This window comes from Protopterus annectens, chromosome 2.part1 (assembly GCF_019279795.1).
Source record: "Protopterus annectens isolate FY-2018-M chromosome 2.part1, PAN1.0, whole genome shotgun sequence".
Classification (NCBI taxonomy): Eukaryota; Metazoa; Chordata; order Ceratodontiformes; family Protopteridae; genus Protopterus; species Protopterus annectens.
Genome location: NC_056729.1, coordinates 1,890,742,898 through 1,890,749,620, shown reverse-complemented (window position 1 = coordinate 1,890,749,620; position 6,723 = coordinate 1,890,742,898). Strand labels below are relative to the sequence as shown.

The 6,723-nt window shown below is 38.5% G+C and overlaps 1 long non-coding RNA gene across 1 annotated transcript; it reads right to left on the bottom strand.

Annotated features, from left to right (window-relative positions):
* Positions 1 to 688: 688 nt before the first annotated feature.
* LOC122794808 lies at positions 689 to 6,164 on the bottom strand. Its single transcript, XR_006363708.1, has 6 exons — positions 5,970 to 6,164; positions 4,916 to 5,017; positions 3,864 to 3,965; positions 2,814 to 2,915; positions 1,763 to 1,864; positions 689 to 810 (listed from the first exon to the last, which is right to left on the bottom strand). It is a non-coding gene; the product is annotated as an uncharacterized LOC122794808 (long non-coding RNA).
* Between the last annotated feature and the right edge of the window lie 559 nt (positions 6,165 to 6,723).

The following is a 6,723-nucleotide window of genomic DNA, read 5'->3' as shown; positions in this document are numbered from 1 at the left end:
TAGCTAACATTAGGTGTTTGCAGCATGAAATACTTTCTATCTAGCTTGAAATTGAGGTTACATCCTCCGACCAGAAAATTAGATCTAACAAGCAACCACTTTCAACTGCAGCGTTTGGCAGTATAAGTCAAACAAAACGCGGTTATCAGCTTTTAAACAGTCGCTAATGCACAGCTGCATCCAGATCTAACAATTAATCCAATTTCTAGAGTAGCATCTAAGAAAACGCTAATGTACATTTACTTTTACCACATACTTTTTTACAAAACGCCAGTTGCATCTACACAGTGCATACAATCATGACTACAAGCAGGGTTTCTTGATTAAATTACTATCAGTAATCAAAACAACAGTAAGAGTTGCAGTTATATTTATCTATTATATGTACAATCAGAGCAATATGCAGTAGTTACATACCACGAGGGCCAGTGCTGCCCGATCGTAAAGCACAGTTAGTTTGAAAATATGGCGGTTTCTGAGGTCTCTTTCTAACCTCGGCTGCTACACCACAGGATTTCCCTGGTCTTAGAGGAAGCCAGGTTTAATGGTAGCTACCTAAGTTCTATTATTGTTCCTTTAATTTTATTTCTTTTTGTTGATTTTTATGTAGAAGGAACCTGTGTTCAATAGATTTTATACTACCTGGTACCTTTATTACAGTACAAGGTGTTTGGCAAAGTACAATGAAAGGGGTAGTTATTTATTTACCCTGAGTCTCTTAATGGGCTTTTAAAGTTGTTTATGCATTCGCACTGGTGGGGTCCTGAGGGTCCTGAGTGCCACTCGGTAGGCGTCTGGATTTGGGGCTACCTAAGATGGAGGCAACAGAAAGAGAATAACTTTTTACAGTGTTTGGTGCAGTAACAGACAGTATTACACAATGCAGTAACAGACAGTTTTACACAGTGCAGTACGAGGATGAATTCAACAGCCTTAGTGATCTTAAGCATTGGATAACAGCTAGTTGTATTAAGCAGTAATTTCCTTCCCTTTGGCGACTTATGAATACTCTACTACGCACTCTGTTTATCTGATAAGACAATAGCTAAATAGCTAACATTAGGTGTTTGCAGCATGAAATACTTTCTATCTAGCTTGAAATTGAGGTTACATCCTCCGACCAGAAAATTAGATCTAACAAGCAACCACTTTCAACTGCAGCGTTTGGCAGTATAAGTCAAACAAAACGCGGTTATCAGCTTTTAAACAGTCGCTAATGCACAGCTGCATCCAGATCTAACAATTAATCCAATTTCTAGAGTAGCATCTAAGAAAACGCTAATGTACATTTACTTTTACCACATACTTTTTTACAAAACGCCAGTTGCATCTACACAGTGCATACAATCATGACTACAAGCAGGGTTTCTTGATTAAATTACTATCAGTAATCAAAACAACAGTAAGAGTTGCAGTTATATTTATCTATTATATGTACAATCAGAGCAATATGCAGTAGTTACATACCACGAGGGCCAGTGCTGCCGCCCGATCGTAAAGCACAGTTAGTTTGAAAATATGGCGGTTTCTGAGGTCTCTTTCTAACCTCGGCTGCTACACCACAGGATTTCCCTGGTCTTAGAGGAAGCCAGGTTTAATGGTAGCTACCTAAGTTCTATTATTGTTCCTTTCATTTTATTTCTTTTTTGTTGATTTTTATGTAGAAGGAACCTGTGTTCAATAGATTTTATACTACCTGGTACCTTTATTACAGTACAAGGTGTTTGGCAAAGTACAATGAAAGGGGTAGTTATTTATTTACCCTGAGTCTCTTAATGGGCTTTTAAAGTTGTTTATGCATTCGCACTGGTGGGGTCCTGAGGGTCCTGAGTGCCACTCGGTAGGCGTCTGGATTTGGGGCTACCTAAGATGGAGGCAACAGAAAGAGAATAACTTTTTACAGTGTTTGGTGCAGTAACAGACAGTATTACACAATGCAGTAACAGACAGTTTTACACAGTGCAGTACGAGGATGAATTCAACAGCCTTAGTGATCTTAAGCATTGGATAACAGCTAGTTGTATTAAGCAGTAATTTCCCTTCCTTTGGCGACTTATGAATACTCTACTACGCACTCTGTTTATCTGATAAGACAATAGCTAAATAGCTAACATTAGGTGTTTGCAGCATGAAATACTTTCTATCTAGCTTGAAATTGAGGTTACATCCTCCGACCAGAAAATTAGATCTAACAAGCAACCACTTTCAACTGCAGCGTTTGGCAGTATAAGTCAAACAAAACGGTTATCAGCTTTTAAACAGTCGCTAATGCACAGCTGCATCCAGATCTAACAATTAATCCAATTTCTAGAGTAGCATCTAAGAAAACGCTAATGTACATTTACTTTTACCACATACTTTTTTACAAAACGCCAGTTGCATCTACACAGTGCATACAATCATGACTACAAGCAGGGTTTCTTGATTAAATTACTATCAGTAATCAAAACAACAGTAAGAGTTGCAGTTATATTTATCTATTATATGTACAATCAGAGCAATATGCAGTAGTTACATACCACGAGGGCCAGTGCTGCCGCCCGATCGTAAAGCACAGTTAGTTTGAAAATATGGCGGTTTCTGAGGTCTCTTTCTAACCTCGGCTGCTACACCACAGGATTTCCCTGGTCTTAGAGGAAGCCAGGTTTAATGGTAGCTACCTAAGTTCTATTATTGTTCCTTTCATTTTATTTCTTTTTGTTGATTTTTATGTAGAAGGAACCTGTGTTCAATAGATTTTATACTACCTGGTACCTTTATTACAGTACAAGGTGTTTGGCAAAGTACAATGAAAGGGGTAGTTATTTATTTACCCTGAGTCTCTTAATGGGCTTTTAAAGTTGTTTATGCATTCGCACTGGTGGGGTCCTGAGGGTCCTGAGTGCCACTCGGTAGGCGTCTGGATTTGGGGCTACCTAAGATGGAGGCAACAGAAAGAGAATAACTTTTTACAGTGTTTGGTGCAGTAACAGACAGTATTACACAATGCAGTAACAGACAGTTTTACACAGTGCAGTACGAGGATGAATTCAACAGCCTTAGTGATCTTAAGCATTGGATAACAGCTAGTTGTATTAAGCAGTAATTTCCTTCCCTTTGGCGACTTATGAATACTCTACTACGCACTCTGTTTATCTGATAAGACAATAGCTAAATAGCTAACATTAGGTGTTTGCAGCATGAAATACTTTCTATCTAGCTTGAAATTGAGGTTACATCCTCCGACCAGAAAATTAGATCTAACAAGCAACCACTTTCAACTGCAGCGTTTGGCAGTATAAGTCAAACAAAACGCGGTTATCAGCTTTTAAACAGTCGCTAATGCACAGCTGCATCCAGATCTAACAATTAATCCAATTTCTAGAGTAGCATCTAAGAAAACGCTAATGTACATTTACTTTTACCACATACTTTTTTACAAAACGCCAGTTGCATCTACACAGTGCATACAATCATGACTACAAGCAGGGTTTCTTGATTAAATTACTATCAGTAATCAAAACAACAGTAAGAGTTGCAGTTATATTTATCTATTATATGTACAATCAGAGCAATATGCAGTAGTTACATACCACGAGGGCCAGTGCTGCCCGATCGTAAAGCACAGTTAGTTTGAAAATATGGCGGTTTCTGAGGTCTCTTTCTAACCTCGGCTGCTACACCACAGGATTTCCCTGGTCTTAGAGGAAGCCAGGTTTAATGGTAGCTACCTAAGTTCTATTATTGTTCCTTTAATTTTATTTCTTTTTGTTGATTTTTATGTAGAAGGAACCTGTGTTCAATAGATTTTATACTACCTGGTACCTTTATTACAGTACAAGGTGTTTGGCAAAGTACAATGAAAGGGGTAGTTATTTATTTACCCTGAGTCTCTTAATGGGCTTTTAAAGTTGTTTATGCATTCGCACTGGTGGGGTCCTGAGGGTCCTGAGTGCCACTCGGTAGGCGTCTGGATTTGGGGCTACCTAAGATGGAGGCAACAGAAAGAGAATAACTTTTTACAGTGTTTGGTGCAGTAACAGACAGTATTACACAATGCAGTAACAGACAGTTTTACACAGTGCAGTACGAGGATGAATTCAACAGCCTTAGTGATCTTAAGCATTGGATAACAGCTAGTTGTATTAAGCAGTAATTTCCTTCCCTTTGGCGACTTATGAATACTCTACTACGCACTCTGTTTATCTGATAAGACAATAGCTAAATAGCTAACATTAGGTGTTTGCAGCATGAAATACTTTCTATCTAGCTTGAAATTGAGGTTACATCCTCCGACCAGAAAATTAGATCTAACAAGCAACCACTTTCAACTGCAGCGTTTGGCAGTATAAGTCAAACAAAACGGTTATCAGCTTTTAAACAGTCGCTAATGCACAGCTGCATCCAGATCTAACAATTAATCCAATTTCTAGAGTAGCATCTAAGAAAACGCTAATGTACATTTACTTTTACCACATACTTTTTTACAAAACGCCAGTTGCATCTACACAGTGCATACAATCATGACTACAAGCAGGGTTTCTTGATTAAATTACTATCAGTAATCAAAACAACAGTAAGAGTTGCAGTTATATTTATCTATTATATGTACAATCAGAGCAATATGCAGTAGTTACATACCACGAGGGCCAGTGCTGCCGCCCGATCGTAAAGCACAGTTAGTTTGAAAATATGGCGGTTTCTGAGGTCTCTTTCTAACCTCGGCTGCTACACCACAGGATTTCCCTGGTCTTAGAGGAAGCCAGGTTTAATGGTAGCTACCTAAGTTCTATTATTGTTCCTTTAATTTTATTTCTTTTTTGTTGATTTTTATGTAGAAGGAACCTGTGTTCAATAGATTTTATACTACCTGGTACCTTTATTACAGTACAAGGTGTTTGGCAAAGTACAATGAAAGGGGTAGTTATTTATTTACCCTGAGTCTCTTAATGGGCTTTTAAAGTTGTTTATGCATTCGCACTGGTGGGGTCCTGAGGGTCCTGAGTGCCACTCGGTAGGCGTCTGGATTTGGGGCTACCTAAGATGGAGGCAACAGAAAGAGAATAACTTTTTACAGTGTTTGGTGCAGTAACAGACAGTATTACACAATGCAGTAACAGACAGTTTTACACAGTGCAGTACGAGGATGAATTCAACAGCCTTAGTGATCTTAAGCATTGGATAACAGCTAGTTGTATTAAGCAGTAATTTCCTTCCCTTTGGCGACTTATGAATACTCTACTACGCACTCTGTTTATCTGATAAGACAATAGCTAAATAGCTAACATTAGGTGTTTGCAGCATGAAATACTTTCTATCTAGCTTGAAATTGAGGTTACATCCTCCGACCAGAAAATTAGATCTAACAAGCAACCACTTTCAACTGCAGCGTTTGGCAGTATAAGTCAAACAAAACGCGGTTATCAGCTTTTAAACAGTCGCTAATGCACAGCTGCATCCAGATCTAACAATTAATCCAATTTCTAGAGTAGCATCTAAGAAAACGCTAATGTACATTTACTTTTACCACATACTTTTTTACAAAACGCCAGTTGCATCTACACAGTGCATACAATCATGACTACAAGCAGGGTTTCTTGATTAAATTACTATCAGTAATCAAAACAACAGTAAGAGTTGCAGTTATATTTATCTATTATATGTACAATCAGAGCAATATGCAGTAGTTACATACCACGAGGGCCAGTGCTGCCGCCCGATCGTAAAGCACAGTTAGTTTGAAAATATGGCGGTTTCTGAGGTCTCTTTCTAACCTCGGCTGCTACACCACAGGATTTCCCTGGTCTTAGAGGAAGCCAGGTTTAATGGTAGCTACCTAAGTTCTATTATTGTTCCTTTCATTTTATTTCTTTTTTGTTGATTTTTATGTAGAAGGAACCTGTGTTCAATAGATTTTATACTACCTGGTACCTTTATTACAGTACAAGGTGTTTGGCAAAGTACAATGAAAGGGGTAGTTATTTATTTACCCTGAGTCTCTTAATGGGCTTTTAAAGTTGTTTATGCATTCGCACTGGTGGGGTCCTGAGGGTCCTGAGTGCCACTCGGTAGGCGTCTGGATTTGGGGCTACCCTGAGTCTCTTAATGGGCTTTTAAAGTTGTTTATGCATTCGCACTGGTGGGGTCCTGAGGGTCCTGAGTGCCACTCGGTAGGCGTCTGGATTTGGGGCTACCTGTAATGTCCAAGTGTGTAGTCTAAACAAGTCCCATTAATTCTTCCAGCAGCCATCTCCTACAAAGTTAAATGCTTCTCCAGATGGCTTGCACAGACTCTACAGAACAGCTCTAGTCCAACCTTCCCTTATGACTGTGAGTTCCACAACTTGTTTAATATACTTGTGTTAATATATATACATGATTCTCCTTTTATTTCACCCTGTTTGCTCCTGTTGCTAAATAACCTAGTATGTCATCTTTTTCCACTACTCGTTCATTTTATTAGGCTATTACCCATTATATATAATAAGTAGATTCAAAGGATTGATATAGCTTCGTGGGAGCATTGAATTTGTTAGGTGTAGGGTATTGAGAAATACACCTTGTTGTACTTAACAGGACCTATAGCATGGAAAAAGATTGTTTTCATGCACCTTTACTTTAAGAAATTTATAATATTAATATAAAACTTGTCTGGAGCAGGATAAAACTGCACCATAGTTCATGATGGGAGGGAAGCTTAGGACTTGATCATATAAGGCTAGAAAGACACCCTCGAATGTTAGT